The sequence below is a fragment of the Oreochromis niloticus genome, linkage group LG15 (assembly GCF_001858045.2).
Source record: "Oreochromis niloticus isolate F11D_XX linkage group LG15, O_niloticus_UMD_NMBU, whole genome shotgun sequence".
Lineage (NCBI taxonomy): Eukaryota > Metazoa > Chordata > Actinopteri > Cichliformes > Cichlidae > Oreochromis > Oreochromis niloticus.
Window position 1 is genome coordinate 34091359 of NC_031980.2, and position 21317 is coordinate 34112675.

Below are 21317 nucleotides of genomic sequence, written 5' to 3' on the forward strand. Positions count from 1 at the left end.
TTCATAGTGAAAAAGGGAAAAATTTGGAAGCAGGACTGCAGAACATAACTTATATGGGATTGCATTTTGCATCCTAAGATAAACGGGTTTAAGCAGTTTGAGCTTAATAATTTTACTGTACTTGCAGTTATACAAATATAGCAGAGGACTGATTGCACCTTGTGCAATTTCTCAGACATGAAGGTCTGCGTTTTTAAATGTGTTTCTGTTCACATTTTAATTTTTATATAATGAAATGAGGCGGCCAAATTGTGTCCTGTCATTCTTTTGGTAGGGAGGGTATATTAACCTTTACATGCCTTATCAAATTCACAGATACTTGAACATGCCATCTGTAATGTGTGAAAGCAATGGGAACCCATCCATCAAACAGGATCACACTGGGCTCTTCCTCTTACCGGATCTCTGTTTGTGTGTTTTTCTTATGCATTGTGTTCAGTACAAAGTCACTTAAAAAAAAGACAAAGCAAAAGAAAATAAACACACAAAAAATACGTAGATAAAGATCGTCATGGTAACATGAACTGGTCAAACTTAAAAAAAAGTATTGGAGAAGCTACAGAATTTTAATACTTAAACCACAGTTCTATATAGCAGTATTTTTTTTTATATTTATTGTAATTTTCCACTCAATTGTTAATGAAATATACAAAAAAATGTGTAGTAACATATACTCAGGTGACACGGACACCTGCCTTTTCACCTGATCTCTTAAAAATCCACTTGAATAACATTTAGTGGATGCTCTCTCTCATAAAGAAAAAAGCAAAATTTTTTAGATGAAGTTTTCGTTTTTCTCTTTAACTGCGCTTCCATGAAGTACTTGTCTTCCTTTAGTCACATAGACTGGGCTGTTCTATAATTTCACAGGGTTATAATACAATTCTGTTCTCATTAAAAATGAATTCTTTTGGCAGTTATACACTGAAAACTAAAAGTAAAGTTAGCAGCATTGGTAACGTCAAACTCGGGTACATCATTAACTCAACCTAGGCCTGATCTTCAGCTAAGACTGAAGATTTTTTTTCCTCACTGTCAAAGCAGAAGCTGCAGAGCACCTTTTGGTAGTCCAATGCATTGGACAAGCCTTTGTAGTTGTGAGTATAAGCTAAAGTTAATTTAAGCAGATTCGAAAAGGAAAGATTTCTACTGAAGGATGCTGGAGAAACTCAGCTCACTTGTAGTCCTGAAGAATAATGTAGACTACATTACAGAGGTCGTTTGACTTATCCATCCATCCATCCATCCATCCAACTTCCTGTGTGTTTAACTTGAAGTCGTGGGTGAGCTAGAGCCTAACGTCAGTGACAGGAGGCGGGATACACCGTTCTGGTCACCTTCGTCACCTAGCTCATGGGTCGTTCACCAGGCCCCTGCGGAACATCTGGAATAACTGACAGCTGCATGGAAAATTGTGGCCAACTTCTCCTGCATGGAGACAACATTTTGAAGGATGTTGAACTGCAAAACCCTGGTGTAGCATTAGCTACTTTTATGAGTACAATGCTCATCATGCAGATACAGAGTGTGTTGGTTAAACCAGTGGATCAGCTCACAGGTGAGCAAGTCATCTACTTCAAAAAACTGGGCTCCTGTCTGTTGAATTTTCCAACCAATGATTTGCATCACGCTCTTGTAATATAGTGTTCCTCCTCTGAGGCGGTTGATTATAAATGATCTTTGTTTGGCCATCTTCTAAGATGCTGTGTAGTGTGTATGTTGAGCTCCGTTTTATATAGTGTGTCTGGAAAACTTTGCTGAAACCACTGGGGATTGGAGCAAATGCGCTACTGCTTCTTCAAAAGAGAACAATTTGTGGAAATCATTCATTTAAAAGAATCCTGAATGGTGTAATTAGTTCCTGTAACCTGTTCTTTTACATATATTCTCATTCAGGTGATCCCATCTAAAGTTTGGCAGTCAGCTTCGTTATTTTCAAGGAAGTATTTTATCGCACTGTTCTGATTATCCAGAAAGTGGAGCAAAAAGTTTGAGGCCAGTTTGAGGCCAATGACATAAGAAGAGAAGGACAGGCAATGCTTTTTAAAAATGGCAAATTGTTTTGGCCATTTTTTGATTGAAGCAAACATTTTCATATGTGGTTTCAGCTGCAGTCAGTGGAGGTGCCCCAATATATTTAAAACATGCAACATATTCTAAGGCTAAGATTCTGCTTCAGTTATGAAGGTTCCCCTCTGCTCCAGGCCTTTCACGGAAGATCACTGTCCCTTGTCATTGATTTTAAATATTATTTATTATTAATATTCATTTTTTCAGTTCAGTGTTATATCAGCAATCCCCACATTATGTTTATAGATTGTTCAGTATTGATCTATTGGTAAACAGCAAACAATTGGACAGTTAATTTAGGCAATCTGATCAATTTCCACAAACTCCACAATGTTAACAAATATGTTATATAAATATATATATATATATATGTATATATATGAACTTGAAATGTGAACTTTTAGAATTTATTGCTTGTTTACAAATTTATCAAATTCACAAGACCATCCTGCCTTTTGACCCATAAACTTTCCTCATTATTCCCTATGCTGTCATCAACTTATGATCCATGCTCCATAAAACCGCTTCATTCATCACTTCCAATTAAATCAATTATCATTCCTGGAATTGGATCTCGACAAATCACGGCGGGCAATGGGCAGGTAGGCATAGGCCAGTGGGGGCATTTGGACAAGCAAAATGAGACAGCGGACAGATAGAGTCATCCTTCATGCTAAGTGGGATTGTCCTGACGCAGGCTGAGATAGACCCTGAGGTGTAATGGACCCCTTTGCCTTGACTTCCTCTGGCCTCAGTGACTGTCTGAGGTGGAAAGTAGACCTGTGTCAGACAGCTGCTGACTAGTTTGACTCCAAAGTGAAATAACTGCCATTTAAAATATTACAAAGTGATTGATGCTACAAATTTTCAAACGCGCCTACATTTTAAAATGACAGTATGTTTTATTGGTAATAACAAAATAAACAGAAAGTACACAGTCTCTTAAGTGTTTGTTTTTTTTATACACACTATATTAACTGTATCATGTTCAGTGTAAACTATTGTTTATTAAAAGTAAAGGAGGAAGTCGTTGTTATAGCACTCCAAAAATGGGGAAAGCCTTTATAATACAATACAATACAATCAAGATAGCTATTACTGTAATACTGTTGTTCACTTGGCGATGGTGTTGATATTCTTGCTGTATAAGAACAGAACTTAAGAAATGTATTCAATGTCTTCTTAAATACCTTCTCACATAACTTTGGATGATCTGCTTCAGATAGCTTCACCTGCTCTAAGCTTTGTGTGAACTTGCATGAACTCTCTCTTGCTGTGCTGATATCTTAATAATGTATAAATGATATAACGAGAGCTCAGGGCCAGTATCCTTCAAATGATTTGGAATTCCTTCAGTACAATATTTGTTACAACATTTTAAAAATACTTTGGCCCATTATTTCCTTCCAGCCTCAATCCTTTTACTCTTACTACTAGTGATCCATTTCAAAAGTTATTTTCTACCTTAATTGTCTATACATATAATTTACATCTGATGCCTTGTTCAAGCACTTTTCATTGACACCAAGTAGATTAAACAAAAAAATGTTTAATCTAGACTTGACATTGTCTATATATAAGTAACATTCTTTGTCTGGCACGCATATGTGTTTTTTTTAAATGTGAATTCTCTTAACACCTTCCTGTTATTATTATTTATTAATTAATTGAATTAAAACCTTTCAGAACATGTTAATAATCTGTCAAAGATTTCCATGCTTCTTTTTTGTCATCAAAATGTATTTGTTTTGTAAAAATAATTAGCCTTATTGATTTGCAGTTATTTCTCACCCGCTGGCACACAGGCAGAATGAAAAAAATAGAAAACAATTTAAAAAACGTACAAAAATGTGGGAAGAGGGAAGCATTTGAAAGACTTGGTGAGAGAGAGCGGCAAAGAACAAGAGAAACTGAAGAAGAGAGCAGAGAGAAAGTAAAGGAAGGGAGAGTGAGGTTGAGGCCTGTGGTGGATTGTGGGCTAGGGCTGCTGCTGCCTCAGCATAGTCAGCCGACGGGTCTAGCCTGAGGTGATATGTTTTCCTCAGGAAATATCTGCGGAGGCTAGTGGGTCTAGTGCTGGGAGCCGTGCCGGCCCTGAGCAGCCAGGGATGATGGGGGTGGGGGAAGGGCGTGGAGAGGGGGTGGGGGGGACCAGCATGAGGGCTTATAGCAACCCCAGGAAAATACTCCCTTCCTGGGATAGAGATATGAGTGAGGTAGACCTAAACAGACATCCAATGTGATAGAATTTTTATTTCAGTGGTATGAATACATTTGAGACAAACGGTCGAAAAATCATAACACAGGTTTTTTGATTACATTTTTGGCCACTTGGACATTGCCTACGCTTCTTTCAGTTGAAGGTACAGTACATGCATTGGCAACAGCTATGTTTTTCCAGAATGCAACAAAAGAGGGAGTCCTGACATCTATATATTTGACATCGAACACAAGTGTTTTTACATATCCTGCAGTCATAAAACTCTCTCAGCACATAATCAGTCCTTCAAAGGCTATTTAAACTAAAAATATACAGTTGTATTCTCTTGAACAAGTTATTTACATTTTTTAAGTTTCTACCAAATGCCATGCACCATATTCACGAGCAGACGGATCACGAGCATAGTAGAGACTTTTCAGATCAGAAAAGAGCAGTGTTTGGTATGTTTGGCTAATTCTCAGTTAAAACAAATAAACCCTAAAGCTTGACGTAAAGAAATTGAAGATTGAGATGAAGTTTTTATAATGACATTTGACTTGGAAGCTATAATTTAAAAGTTTTAAAGTTTAATTCTAAAAGGCATATCTTCTTCTTTTTTTTAAACCACTGGGAAATGGTAAAAAGAATCCACTTCTAAAGCGGATCTAGAGGTAGAGACACTGACCAATAAATCTTTGACAATGATTTGTTTTCCTTTCAAATGGCGTGAAACGCACTGCTCCCAGTGAAATTAAAATGATTTATTTCCATCTGATGAGTCTGAATGTCTAGACAATTCCACATTGTCTGTTCTTTTTGCTTTGCATGTGTGAAGAGATGTCAGTGTTTTCCAGGAAGTATATAAATGGCTTATTAATAGAGACCAAGTAATTGTCATGTGAAGGATACAAAGGAGAGACAGCTGACATTGGGTAAGAGTGCTCATGTTCACCTCTGCAGCCTCCAAATGTCCCCCACAGCAAACCCATCTGCTATCTGTGTGTTTATATAGATACAGGTGTGTATGGATAGCTGTATGTATATTTGTCTACATTAGGCAGTGTTGTGCATTTGTGTGAGATTGTATATTTTAATTTGTATGTCTTGCTTTGAGTGCAGTGGGAACATATGGGCGCTTTTGTCAGGTAAAATCCTGTGTGTACGAGTAAAATGATCACATGTACATATGTTCCTGCGTGAGTGTATTTCATGTAATTCCTCCTTTGTGTGGAATTCAACAAAGTCAACCAGGATTCACATTTGTTGATTGCTGAGGGATAGGACTGAGATTATGCCTGGATTTCCATGTTTCAAACTTCATCAACCAGTCAGTACAGAGGAGCAAAACAAGATGCCTGTGGGAACTAACTCATGCATAGAGATATAGTCCCAAATGCACAAATGTGCATGCTGTGTTTTTAATTTTTAGCTATGAGTTAGATTTTAGTCGTGCTCCCAGTCATGCTCACTACATGCTTATACTGTTTGCATTGTGTGTGTGTCTGTCATGTTGGAGGGCGACTTCAAGTTGACTTAGCAGGGTGCTACATAGAGAATTTCTGTTGTGCAGAAACTCTGCACAAACTCTGCACAAAATGTGATTCAGTATTAAAGTTAGTTTGTCTACTGTTTTGTCCACAGGTGCGGGAAAATGCTGTTTGCATGTGCACTTCTGTGTGTGCCTGTCTGTGAGTAGATGTGACACATTGGAGTCAAAGCACATTTTGTAGAATGCCATAAATTTCCAGGAAGACTTGAGCATGAATTAAACAGCACAAATAAACTTAAAATTAAGTTTATCAACTTAGCATCTTTCCAAAAAAATAAAAACAAAGCATCAAAATACTGGTTATATTTACCAATATGTTTTAAGTAGACCTAAAGCTACTGTTTAACATGGTAAGTTCTTCTTCTCTCATGGCCTAGACTAATTAAATCAAGTAGTATTTCCTATACAGTTTCTGTTTCTGGTGTTTTTGTCCAGGACAATAAATAATGATGATTTCTTTTTCATGTGATACGAATTTTAAAACCAAAGCAGGTGAAAAACTAAGTAGTTTGAGAGTCTTCTTGCAGTACTGAAACAATGCAACAAGCTAGTAAATAGGAAACTCCTCAAAGCACAGCGAGAGTGAAAGGTGTTACGTAAGAGTTCAAGAAAGCGTGGAAGTATGATTCAGTGCATTAGTCTATTTGCTGCATTTGTGTGTATGGTTGGTTGGTTGCAAATAGGTACTTTTTAACAGCTTGCATAAACGTATGAGTTTATCTATTATTTGCCTGAGTGTAGTAACAAGTAGGAAACGGCACCTTTGTGCATGTGTTTGTATCTGCTGTTTGTCCAGTTACTCTTTGCTCTCTCAGGAAGCGATAGAAAGTTCAAGTCCGGTCTTGATCGATGTGCTCCAGTGTTGAGAGGAAGCAACAAGTTTGCGAGTGAGTGTGTGAATGTGCAGGGTGTGTGGAGGGAAAGGGGGCAGTTATTTTGGAACTGTCCAGACGGAAATGGGACCGAACCCAAAGAGGATGCAGATAGGACTGTCAACTCGTATACACACACATGCACACTCACACACACTTTTAAAAATGCTCCCAAACGTGACAAAAAGAACTTCTGAAGTAGTTAGGCTGACATTCCACCACAACAATGGCCACAAACACATACACATGCACAAACACTTAAGTGAAGAGATAATAAAAGAGTTAGTCTGCTTTTTAAATTTTATATTCTATGTCGAAGCACCTCTAAACACACACACACACACACACAAACACACACACTGGGGACTAACTTTTTAATCATCACGTGTGGTGAGGGCACTAGAGGCATGAAGGTGCTTTAACCACGGTTGTATTAGCTTATAAATGCTTATACATGAAACATGAAACGTTTGAATTGATGAGGTTATGTCTGTACCGTGCTTAATGGGATCTTATGCAAAGGTACACAAATTACCTTCTGATTTGTAGGGACCTTGAAATATCAACGAGAGTATTACTAACAGCAAATAACATTCACCAATATGAAGTCAGTCTGGGGATTAATGCATTTTTTAAATATCATGGTTTAATGTATAACCAAGTAGAAATAAAACATACTGTAGTAGAACATCGACAGCTATTCAAATTCTGAACTTTAGCATTGCTTAGTTCTTCATAGCAAATGTTGAAATGTAATATTAGACTCAAAAATTGTTCTAGTAATGCAAAGTATCAGTCTTGCCTATAAAACCTAGTGATGTCCATGTAGTTTTCCATCTTCACAACGTACCTTAATTTAGGTTCCACCACAAAAATGTCACTTTGTTGTAAAAATCCTCCCTAATAAGGACCAGGAAGTGGGTGCTATCCTGCATCCATATTTGTTATTAGTGTGTGTCTGAGCAGCCTTAGTTCAGTACTAGCCAGAATGTATCAGGGGGCAGTACTGTGCAATCCACACACACACACAGGGAGAGAGAGAGAAAATGTGTGTTATGGGCCAAAACTAAAAACCACGAAGTTGCCTTAAGAACAACTCCTGTATTCGTTTAATAACGTTTTCCTTGTGGTTTTCCTAATTTGTTCCGTCCCCATAGCACAACAAGTCCCCATGATGTGACCGTGTTAAGGGTTTCTGTCCCCACAAAATCATAATTACCAGAAGAGACACACATTGCACTGCCTCTCTCTATTTCTTCTCAGCCCAAACAACTAAACATATATGAGTCTCTTACATTGTCCAGCACAGTTCTTAAAACTCAAAATCTGATGTTTTTCTAAATCAGAGTTATAAGATCAGATAAAACACACACACACATAGAAATAATAGTTTTGTGTTTCAACAAACAGGAAAGATACAAATATCTTCCAGTATCATTTTCTACGTAGGTGGCTGGTATTCTTAGTTCATTCATTTAGAGAGGGGGTAATAAATCTCTACAAGAAAAGTCAAACTGCTGGAGAGTTTTTCTCTAAAAATAATTTCTGTTTCCTTACTCAGAGGTGAGAGGGCTTCACGTGTGGTCTCACCTTTAAGAAAAAGTTAATATCACAGCTGGAAAGTGGCAAACCTTGTGGTTAGGACTCAGAATAATAAAAAAAAAGTCTCACCTCTATTTTCTCATCCACCTTTTTACACTTCCCTTTAACTGTCTCTTGGAGATTTAGGACATTTAATATTTTTGTTAACAGCCTTTTGTATCCTTAAAAATGTGGCCATAGAAAATGTTTTCTTGCAGGCAAGCCTCCCCTCTCTTTGTCCTTTGAGAATCACCCCCACCAGCATCTCCTCATATCCAGTCCAGCTTCGTAAGTGGTGGTCAAACCACAATGTTTTTACAGGGTGGTTGGTTACACTGTTCTCCACCCGTGGTTGCTAGACCATGGCAGAGGAAGAAGCTTGTTCAACATGTTTCCCCCCCTTTTTTACATGAAAAAAATGTCTGTTCACTCCCTTCTTCTCCAATACCACCCAAGTGTTGGGTAGACTCCTACGCCAAGTGAGGGTAGGTAAAATGTGTTTAGAATGAATCTTGTGACATCACATGATTTAGACTGTTTCAAGTACAGACTGCCGATGCATGTCTGGTGCCCAAAAAATAATTCACCTCAAACAGTGGTGGTCCATAATCTGGGATGCATTAGTAATGTCCAACCACAGTTGCAGAAATGTATTCCACCAGATTTTTAGAGAAGTACAAGTATTTAAGTATACGATGGAAAAAGGTTATTCAGAAAATATGTTTATACGCTTATTGCTACTGCTGCTGCAGAGAGGAACTATTTCTCTGGGTCTGACTGATAGAAAGTATTACAGCTTCAGTCTATGGTCTAAATGAGCATTTTAAATTTTAAAAATGTAAAAATCAGCAGGTTAACTGATTTCATTGGTCTCAGGAGTTGTGTGTTTGGTGTGTCATCTAATCAGATATGTGCAGCATTAGAAAAACTGTTTTTAATATTGACTGCTTCCCATGCATTTCACCATTTTTTTGAGCTTATTAAATCAGTTCCTATCAAAACAGCTATTTTTTTAACCCACTCATCCACTTTTTAATATTTAAAATATATTTTCATGACAAGTGTGACTATATTTTGTCTAAGCTTATCAACATAGCCCATTTTTGCTGCCCAGCATTAGATTCCACCATTAGTGTACGTTAATAATGTCAGTTCTTTGATGTCAATCTGAAGCTTGAAATATTCGGTCCCATCAACATGTAAAGCAATTTGTAACCTACTGCTTCTATCCAGGTGTGCAATTAGCAAGTAACAGCAGCAGGGTAAGGCATCAACAAGAAGGTATTGCTGGTATGGCCATAGCAGTTAAAACAGGGCTACTTTGTCAGCAGAGGCCAGTATGAAGCTAGAATTACGGCACTTAATCCAAAAAGGTGGAATTTAAGCATTTTTTCCTCCTAAACACATGTTTTTGTGCAGCTATATTGAAAGGCTAAAAATATGCCAAATTCTACAATATATAAGCACATGATACATTTGCAACCTATCAACCTATCCTGTTAGTCAGCAGCCGTATTAAAACACATCGGCACAGTTGTGTAGTTATTCTGAAGCATTATCTAAGTTAAGGTTCATTTCAATGGTCACTGGGACATAATAACCACATGTATAAAATATGCAGATCTGATTTTACAGCACATAAGTATTGAACAAAGATGTACTTTTTAGCCATTTTTGGTGATATTTGTGTTTGAAACATTCTGTTTGAAAGGTCGTAAGTGATTCCCCTGTGTTGGCGTTGTTCCGGCAATAATTGTTGGTCACAGTACAAAGCTGATGATATCACAGTTTAGCGCTTTGGGGAGAAAAATATTACCAAGTTAGGTTTGCTGTTAGCCAAATGTATGTTTTTCATGTTGGTTTGTTGGTGATAGTTTTAGTGAATGCTTAGACAAGGTTGGTCAGTTCCAATGTTAGTTCTGGATCAGCACTGTTATGACAGTATAGGAACAACATAAATATGAAATTGTGGCATTTGGAATAGCCTGCCTCTTGAAATAAAATGACTCAGTTTATGTTTGCACCTCTTCTTTAGCACGAGATAAATGCTGAAGAGCCAGCACTATAACATTTCTGCATAATCCTGGTAATAACAACAACAACAACAACAACAATAATAATAATAGTAATAATAACAATAATAATAATAATAATAATAATAATAATAAAGTACATTTTACTTGGATTTCCCATGTGGAACAAAACATTTCTCATATTTTAAGAGTTTGGATGATTGCCACCAATCCTAAAATTGTCTTCATAATTTTAGATAACCTGCTTTTACAAGTCATGTTCAGCTTTCACTTCATCGGCATTTACTGTGTACCAACCACCAACTCTGCTGTCATTTGAAAAGCCGCTTTCTATTTGTTAACAACGGCACTTGTGACCTCCACACCACAACTCATGAGATGGTGGTAAGTTCCTCTTATTTGGATGAAGGAAGTCAATTAATTCATAAATACTTCAGCACGTTTACAGTAATGCAAGGGGAAGATGGCTATTGATTGATCCCACTAACACCGCACCCGCCCCCCTTCCGCCAAGCAGAGTACTTTAACGAAGCAGGAGCTTTTATTAATCAAGAAAACAGAGGAAAACATAATGATTTTTTTTACCCTGGGTTAAGTGGGAAGGACTTGGCATATGAATTGGCTTTCTGTAAGGGAAGGTGTCAGAGAAGGGTGTAATAGGAATATTAGTGATAACGATTATTTCGGAGCTAAAACAAAAGCATGTGAAGAAATTATGCAAAGAATGAATGAGTTACACTTTAAAGGTATTTTAAAGAACATATAGAAACAAGGATGTTTAAAAGAAAGAAAAAGAGAAGCCAGATGGCTGCAGAGTCCCCTGTCTTGACCTCTGAGAAAAATTTGGTGAAACAGCAGAAAAAAGTGACCTCATTTTTACAGTACTAAAGATGGTCACATCTATGACGACCCAAACAGACCAAAGCATCACAGAACTCAGCACTTTGCAGAAGTAATTTTCACTCTCTGGACACAAAGAAGAAGTGATGATGCAAAATCTGAAAAAAGAAGAAGAAAAATCTTCTTTCTTCTTTTCTGTGTAGGAAACCAGTCCCCATGTTTTATAGCCTTTTGACAAGGAAACCTGAAAGAATTAGTCTTTCAGCTCAGTAAAAGAAAATTCCTGTTCATTGGAAACTGTTTTTCTATTAGGAAAGTCCATGCTTGGGCTGTTACTCCTACTTAGGGTTATGAATTACCGGTAGCCCATCAGCCAAGCAATATCTCAATAGAATAAAATATGGATGCACTTTGAAGCCAATTTTATGCCGTTTAAAAACCCATGTAGATAAATGGATGTGTGAAACACCTCTAAGGCCAACTAATGTGGGAAATATTGAGCTAAGTAATTGCAGCAGTTTCATCAATACATTTGCAAAAGTAGATCATTACCGTGAAATGTGATTAACACAGAAATTGTAGGGTAGTGTGGAAAGGCATATAAGCAAATGGAGTAAAGTACTGCATAATTTACATAGTGCAGCTTCCTGCTAATGAAAAAAAAAAGATTATTGTGCATACAGATTGAACATGACACACCAATGCTTAGTATAGACTGTCAAAAAACCAGTAACAATGCTGGTTTAGCTACATTTAATGCTAATGCCTTTAGTAATTCTTCTGTAGGTGCGTAGCTATACAGCACGTTGAAAATGTAAGTCTATATTGCTGGTTATTGTTTAATGATTACTGCTGTTTATTTTAAATTCATCAGAAATGAGTATTTAAAGTGCACTTTATTTAAACAAAGTAACTTCTAATTATGTCTTTCTTAACTGAGAAATATATTTCCATATTGCACAGTGCAAAAAAACATAACACACTCATGACATTTTGTTTGGTACCAACCATTTTGAAAATTATATTTTTTAGATGCAAATGGTTTAAAATTAAATGTTCCAAAATGATGTTCAATTTAAGACACGAGTTAATAAGAGAAAATAGCATCACAGCTATAAATGTGTTGCAATTGTTTGCATGTCCTTCTGGGACATGGCCGTATGTCAGCCGTTATATAGGCAAGTATTTTTATAGTCTATTTGCAAAATATACAGTAAGTGTGATAATGAGTGACAGAAGAAATATTGGGTGATAAGTGTGTGTGTTTGTGTGTGTGTGTGACCGTGTGTAGACAGGCAGGGGCCATTTGTTCTTCTCAGGGCCCCTGGAGTAATCAGTCCGTCAGCGGAGGTGGGGAACGGCTAATTTCCCACCCCTCCTCTCTCCCCTCACTCGTTCCCAAGACGGATGCTTTGGGTAATAAGGCTAATCAATACACTTCCTCACAGCCCTCCCCATCCACCCAGTCCCAAGACATTATCAGCCGTTTGTCATCAAGAACGTCACTTGTTCTTATCAGGTATCACAATCTTGTTTACATTGTGATGCTCCCTGCCTTCCTGCACACACTGTCGTACACGTATAAGCATGTATATTTTAATAGCAATGGTCATATATACAATGAGCAGACATCCATACATTCCTGTATAAACAAACTACATCTTAACACTACCAAATGATCACACATATATACAGACAGTGACCACCTGCAGCATATAATATATCCTCATAAACACATATAGTAGTGCACCACACTCCAGATTTACACACACAGTTGCACTATAAAAGGACACAGACACACATGCACACACCCACACCTCCCAGGCAGTGATGAATAGACACATGGGTGCTCTGTGACAGGTTACACATGCACAGCGGTGTCAGGATCTATACGGAGAAATTAATCAACAATGACAACAGCACTGATGGCTTCCCTCTCCCAGCTCACACTTCAACATGCTGTAATTTGCCCAGTATGATTACACCAGGGTCCAATGGGGGACTGGCACCCCCTTTCTTAATTAATTAAGCTTTGTGCCAGCACAGAATCCTCTCAGGAGTGCAATGCAGTTGCACACACAGTGCCTTTGCCTCAAGTCCCCTTTCTGTATTTTCTAAGAACTTTTATAGCTACTTGTTTAGACAATAATAGAAAAAAAATATGGCGTATTAGTTTGGTTTCAATAAATATAAAAACTACCTATAAATTTAATATGAATTAGAATGACTACAAACTAATTCTTATTTTTTGTATTTTGTCTTGACCGGGCACTCTTATACCTGTATATAAAAGGCTGATTTAAGGCGGTTTGTACTATAATCTGGGAACACTAAATCACTAACTAAGAAAAAAAATATAATGTGTTAAAAGAGAAGTAACAATAAATATTAAAAAGAAAATCTCATACATGACCTCATATTATTTAACAAATAGAATTTAAATATTATTATATGTTAATTTTTTCTTTTTCTTTTTTTTCTTTTATTTTAATATTGCATTTTGATACAACATCAGTATTACCGTGTAGGCGCCACTAGTGCAGGAATAATAATCCATTAGTTACGTGATAACGATTAAGCCTGTTTCTGATGGCCATGCGTCTCCTCCCCAGCTAATTATTAGTACTATTCATGTGCAGCACATCTTTGAAACTCAGAGTGTAGACAGCAGCCCGTGGGCTCATGATGTCCATGATACCAGAAATCTGAAGACTTCAGGAAAGAATCGCTCTTTGGCCGACTAAGATTTAGTTTGTCATCAAATCCATGCAGCGAGTAACAGTGACTAACTTTTAGTCATGCTGATTATGGTTTTCTGGTAATGTTTTAGATTAGATCAGGTTTCCCAGCATAACGCCACATTGTAACCACTTGATCAGTGGTTTTCACTGTGGTTTCCACCTGCTGGTGGTTACGATGTTGCAGCTGATTGTGTACATCACAAGAAGGTCAAACTGCTCCTTGGTAAATCTTCGCTTTACTTCCTCCTGAAGCAGCAGGAAGACATTTCAAACCCTCACCTGCTGCCAGTGTAACTTTCCACTGGTAAAGAGATAGATAGATTTTATTCCCCTGAGGCACAGATGCTGATGGGCTGTGGGGGTGGTCCATTTCAAAGAGGAGACAGAGATGAGAGGAGGCTGACGGTGTTCCCAATGAGACCATTGTTTGCCTCCAGTAATGATCAGGGGGCTCCAGATGATATGGGAGCCTTTGATGGATGACTAATTTATCAGTAGCTGTCTTGGCCTAATGATGGTTAATGATGCCACGAGTGGCTCTGCTTGGGTTAACAGTCAAAAAGGAGTTGATATGAATCGTTTGAAACAGTTTTGCAGTAAATCTAACTGAAAATTTCCAACCTTGTATAAAAATGGTCTGGAATATTGCGAGAATACAGTGTATGTTGGAATTTCTAAAAATATTTTCTGCTAAAGTTTTACATACTTTTACATTTTACATGCAGTTTTCTTTGAACAGCTACCAAAAAGTCTGAGCAAATCTGAATTTATAAATAAAGTCCAGTTTGTGCCATAGAGGAAAATAATAAATGGAATATTCAGTAGAAATGTTCCATTCTGGATTTATTTAGGCCTGAACCAACATACGCCCTTGTGAACCCTGGATTTATTTATGTAGTTTAAATCTGTTCACACTAAAATCATGGCTGCATTGTTGATTGTATTAAAAGTACTTTTCCTTGTTATTAGTTTGAGAAAGTTTTAATAAGAAAACAAAGGGTATTTTCAATAAAAGGTCTTGATGCCTCTACTGTGTGAAGACCATAGCTTTCATCATACAGTTGTTCCAAGGCCTCTGTGCCATTGTTCTTTTAGCTGTTCCTCTCTGGTTGTAGACCCCACTGGAAAACAGGTGAGGCAAAACAATCACGCAACTTCCCATCACTCTCTCCACTTTCAACAATAACACTGTCTGTATCTTTCAGTAGTAAACACAGCCCCTACACACAGACCCCGGGTGAATGTTGCTCCGGAAACAAATACATTGTCGGACACAGAGCAGGGAAATAGAAGACAGAGGCCAAAGCGTATTGGAAATTGGAAAACAGCTCTCTCCTCCCTTTGAAACAGTCCTGGTGATGAAAATATGTAATATAAATAAAGCTGTGGATGCTTTGAAAGCCAAAGCCTTCCTTCCTGGCCCAGTCCTCTGTGGGGGGAAACGCCCACTTCTGAGCCCTTGCTCTTAAATTCCCAAAGACCACTCTGTCATCAGGGTCCCAACTGCTGCTTTCAAACACGCAATGGCCAGACTCACTTCCATCTCCCGCTCTGTCTATCTGCCCAGCTCTTAGTCACTTTCTCCCCCTCAGTGCTTTCATGTGTACCCCCTCCCTGAACAGGAGCTTTTCTACTAGTTGTGTCGCTTAAACACCCCTCAGACAAGCTCCAATTATTTCACCAGTGATGTGTTTCTGAGAACTGAGTGTCATGACTACAATCTTTGAGTTGATGCTTTAGAGTGCGTCTGATATTGGAACCTGCCTGGCGGATGCAAGGACAGACATAATGACAGATGACTGGCTGATTGGCGACAACTATGGAACAGGGCATGAAATGACACATGGTTGTTTTGAAGCAGCATCATTTCACTGGAGTCTCCTCATAAGAGCTTTAATGTTTGCTGCAGGAAACAGCCGCTGTCTTGTCTGTGTTTCTTGGAATTGTCAGTACATTGTAAAGTTTTTTGTTTCATGGCTAAATCTGGTCAGGGGCTTTTGTTAAACTACAATAAACATGCTGAAAGTACTTAGAAAACTTCAAAGTTTTAGCTGAAATGTCATACTTGAAACATTCATGGGAAACGTAAGGAAATGCAAAACACTCACTGCCTGTGAGAAGTCTGATAGGCAACTAACTAAAAGCCATGATGCTTTTGTTTGTGCAAAAGTTTTATGAGGAAGGAAAGGCACTCAACAGATTTGCTACACCTCGAGGAGTGTGTTTGGGGAGTAACCCTGAATGTAAACATAATGTTGGTGTGTTTACAAGAACAATCCAATTGGCATCACCTTAAAGTAGCATCTTGGAGAGCAGGAAAACGTGTTTGGTACACTAACAGATTTGTGAATATGAGCGTTCACAAGCAGTATCTGTATGCACAACAAAAACTGGAGAGTTTGGATGTATTTTTGTTCAGCATCACCCCCAAAACTCCTGCATCGTACATCAAAATCAACCTGGGACATAAACTGTGCTGTGCTTTGACCCTCAGTGGCAGGGTCCCTAATGATATCCACCATCTTGGCTGAAACTGTGAGGCAGTTTCCACTTAGGGCAGGCCTTTTTGATCTATCTGCTGAGCTGGTGGAGTGCATGGGTCATGGTGAGAGATGTGCTGGGCAGCCCTAACGGTCAGACCTGAGATGAACTCTGGTTAATTGAAAATGACTCTCTGTTCTATCATCAATTTTTCTTACAGCATAACCTACCATATATTGCATGATAAACGTGTCTCTAGAACCAAACATAATTTTGTAGTATATTCTATATTTTATGCACCGTAATTTGGAAAGGAAACTAAAGAAAAGATTATTGCAACAAAGATTTTCTTTCAGTAAATGGTTATCTTGCACACATTCAGACACACAGTGAACAAATGTTATGATTGCCAAAACAGTTATTACGTCTGAAGTATTTATTGAACTCTCAAAGAAGCTGTATAAAGCTCTTGCTTTTGACCAACATAAAAAAACAGGACAATAAGTAACCAAAGTTCTTTATAGCTTCCTGCAAGAAGAAACCATTAAAGTGCAAGACATTGTCTGGGGGTCAGACTGAAAATGTTGGAGGAAGCACATAGTAATCAAGTGAAAGAGAAAGAAAAAAAAATGCTTCGTGAGAAACAGACGTAAATAATGGACCAGGAAACGGGAGATCAAAGCGCCGGAGTCAAGCCCCCGTTTGTTTTCATACTCACCCAGGCCTCCCAATAAAACACGCAAGAGTCACACTTCAGTGGAATGGCGGTGATGCAAGGAAGTGCTGAAAGCGGTTACGTCCTATCCTGAGGCTCCAGTGCCACTATCCCTATGTTAGGGAAAGGCGTCAGGTACAGCACTGTTTACCAGGAAAAGGGACGAAACGTCCACATCAGAGGGGACTTAAAGTGGCCAGGGGCCGTCTTGTTAAACACAGACCGTGTGTTTATGAAGAAACCTTTTCCTCTCAAAGCTACATGCAGTAGCACTGAGAGGAAAAGGTGTGCTTTAAATGGCACAGAAATTTCACTCAAAAAAAGAGGACCGTGCAGCTTGTGTGCATGTTTGTATACCTTCAAGTAGCCCAGATGGCGTCAATGATTTTCTAAGAATTGGCACAGGATGAGTTTACAACCATGACAACAAAACACAACACAAAATACAATGTTCACGCTATTTTTTTCTCTGACCCCCACTGTTATATCTTGACGTTTAATTTTCCTTCTCATTGAAACGGGACTCATCTGTTAGGAAAACTCTCTCTCTCTCTGTGTGTGTGTGTGTGTGTGTTTCATATGTAAAACACCAATAAAGCAACTATAAACATACATTATTAGCCACTGAGTATAATGAGTGTTTTGTCTTTTTGGAGGTCAAATGCTAAATTTGGCCAAGCAAGCTGGTCAGCAGATAAAGCCCTGATGAAGGCTTTCAGTCCTGATGTCTTTCTCCATTGCTCTTCCTCTCATGACTCTCTCTTTTCCTTTTTCGTGAGTTGTCGTAAGATTTCTCAGTATTAAAAATTCTCAAATTTATCTTGAAATTATGACAGCATAGTGGTAATAGTGGTAATTAATATGAAACAAATGTGATTTCGATATGATGAAATTAAAATGATAAAGTGAGTAATCTAAATTTTAAAAAAGCTGTCTGTATAAAACTAGTTTTTCATTATTAACAGACTAGATAGGTGGCTCAATTATCCATGCCACTGACATAATTTCCAAATGTCCATCTCCTCAATGTTCCTATCTTATAAAGAGGTAATATAGCAATGTCCAGTAAATGTCTTAGCGAGGAATTCCATTTCTTTTAGAGTGTGTTTGTGACCTCCAAAATCAATACCATTTTGGCCCCAATTTGACTCTGACCTCAGTCTTTTAATAGTGTTTTGATATGCAGGCAAATTAATTCTCCTTAATGGAGCAGAGGGGTCAATGGACTTTGATTCCATTTGGACTGGAAGGCTGGAAGAGTACCATTTAGCTTGGTGAGGTCTTCGATGTGTGTGTTTGTGTGTGTATTTTCATGTGTCGCTGTGTGCCAGAGATCCTAACTTCACTTCACAGGACTGCAGAATGACCCCCCTGGGTTCAATCCTAAGGAACTAATAGCTCTGTTATGTATAATTTTAAGATTGAAGCACAATGTAGATTCATTATATTGCCATTAGCAGGAACATCACCTATACAAATGTGTAAATATCCATCTTAAGCTGCTGGATTTTTCTACTTAACATACCTCTATCACACTCGGTATGAAGCAGTACAGATTTAGCAGCTGACTTAGATGGATTTCGTAGAGAGCCCATTGACATCCAAATAAATTCAAGTTTGGGGAAGCTTTTCCTGCCGCGCAGTGAATCTTGTTCTCTGCATCCCTTGCCTCTCCAGTCCATTCATATTGATCTCAATCTCTCAGCCTTCTCCAGTAAAGCTGGGTTCACGAGTTCATTATTACAAGAATGGAGGTGTAATTGGCTTTCAGGCATATAAGAGGCTATTTGCTCTAATATATCTGGTGAGGAAATGTCAACAGTCACTTTGAATGGCACAGTGTGAGCCAACTTTGCACTGTGGTCGTGTGGTTTTGAAGCTATCAAGTCAATCAATAAACACATAAAACAGATATACTGTAAAACCAAGGGTTTACTGATCTGTAAAGGAAGACGAGTAGAATTTTTTTATTTTTTTAAGCTAAGAAAATGTATATTACAAAAAAACAAAACAACAATAAAAAACAATAAAAATCCTACAATGGCAATCCTTTGTTTAACACATTGTTCATGGTTATAGGAATACAAAAAATCTTTACTGGCTTGGATAAATTAAACACAATGAAACAATAAAACCCCCCCACAAAATATATATGTAGGAGACAAGTTAATAATATTAGGAAAAAAACAGGAAATTATCAAAAGAGAGGAAAAGAACTTGTATTTGACATTGTTGGATAGGCTGGACATCAGATGAACAGATGAACAGATTAGTGTCATATACAAGACTGTCATCTGCATAAAAATCAACATCCAATTCATCTGGCTTTTTTTAAATGCAAACTATAAGTGGACAATGGTGTTTCTGTGAGACTAGTTTAACTGTATATTAATAATGAAAAGACAATGGCAGTGCTTTGTTCAACACATTGTTCATGGTTATAGGAATACAAAAAATCATTACTGGCTTGGATAAATTAAACACAATAATATTGATAATAATAAACTTAATTTATGTAACACCTTTAAAACAGGGTTTATGTAGCGCTTTAATAGATATACTCAAAGTGAAACTTTTAACAACACATGAGACAAACAAGCAAATTAGTTCTAAAGTTGAGGAGCTGCTTTAGATTTAAACCCTTATTTTCGAACAGCCAACTGCTTTTAGGGTCACAAAGTCTATTCCGAAGGTATAGTCATGTGTCATCAGCGTAGCAGTAAAAGGAGTTGTTGCAGATTCATACGTTTTTAGCAAGTGAAAACATATAATTAAAAAATGTTTATAAAATAATAAAACTTAAAATGTAACCTTTTAAGGTCATGTGACCTTTGATGGGGAAATTACCTATGGTGACTGAAAAGGTTCTTTGTAAAAGATCTGAACATGTTCCTATAAGCTGAGTCCGGCATGATGCAAAAGCTCTGTTCATGAGTTTTTTTGGTTGGGAAAAATATTGACATCTGGTTGATCTGGTGATTTATAGTAACTACACAGGCCAATTTTTAATTTGCGTTTATTACTCAACCTTAAAATATTACAAAAAATTCTTAGAAATACACAGCTGTTGCTACTCATGTTGACTGTTACACAACATATTGAAATAATCAGACATAAAATATAGCTGCAGCTTTCCAAATAAAAGAAAGTCTTGAGATCTCTCCTGAGTACTCATTAGTCATAGCCATACCTCTGTCGGTTGGCACTCACAAAGCCAGTCTGAACACATGCAGTTCCAAAATAAATGCACAGTTCCATGGTATGGAAAGTAACTTTAAAATAAAGGTTCACTAAACAGCAGGGATCACATTTACTAAATGTTACAAAACACGCAAGACAAATGAAAGCCTGACAGATGCCACACAGCCCTGCTCTGCTTTCTACTTGTAAACAGCAAGTTGAAGTGACTGAGAAAGGATTCTGGCTTTCCAGGGAGAGTAGGTGTGTTTGGTGTTTGAGGGAGGAGAATGAGGAGCAAGGGATAGATGGATGTGAGCCAGCAGAGGGAGACCCCAGCGGTTGTGTCGACTTCCTATGATGAAAGGGTCATGGGCATCTGTAAATCTGAGCAGCTGGAAGAAGTACGAGGAGCAAAGCAAGAGGAAGAAGTTGGGGCTGCTAAGCTCACCACTGCCCCTGCTGCTCAGCTCTCTCTCTCTCTCTTTTCTTTTCTCTCACTTACGTGCATGCACAGACACACACACGTTTTATTTTTGTTATAATGGTCAATCGTAGACATTTTTTTCACTACATGTGTAGTTTACATAAATATAATCAGAGCCATGAATTAAAAACTTCTTCAACAAACTTCTTAAAAGCAAAATCAGTTAGACCTTCAAAAAATACTTTTACATCACAATGTGCTCAGTAAACCCGGCTGTTTTGACTCTTTTGTCATTGGTCATATTGGTGTTATAAATTAATAGTTAGGGTTTATACTTAATATAATCCCTGATGCTAATGAATACAATGAATAGTAATACATATAAATATATATATATATACTGTATATATACCGATGTTATTGCATCTCATAGAAAGCAAAAGCATAAACGTTGTAAGCTGTTTTTCAAGAAAAAAAAATCCCATTCCAGTTAAACACACTGTTTAAGTAATTATATCCACTCTGATTAAGATGTTGATATATTTCAGTCAGTACCTTGCCCATACGCTTGGATAACACTTCTTGTAAGTGCAGGTGCAGATATGTGTGTAATTCAGCTGTGTGTGTGTGT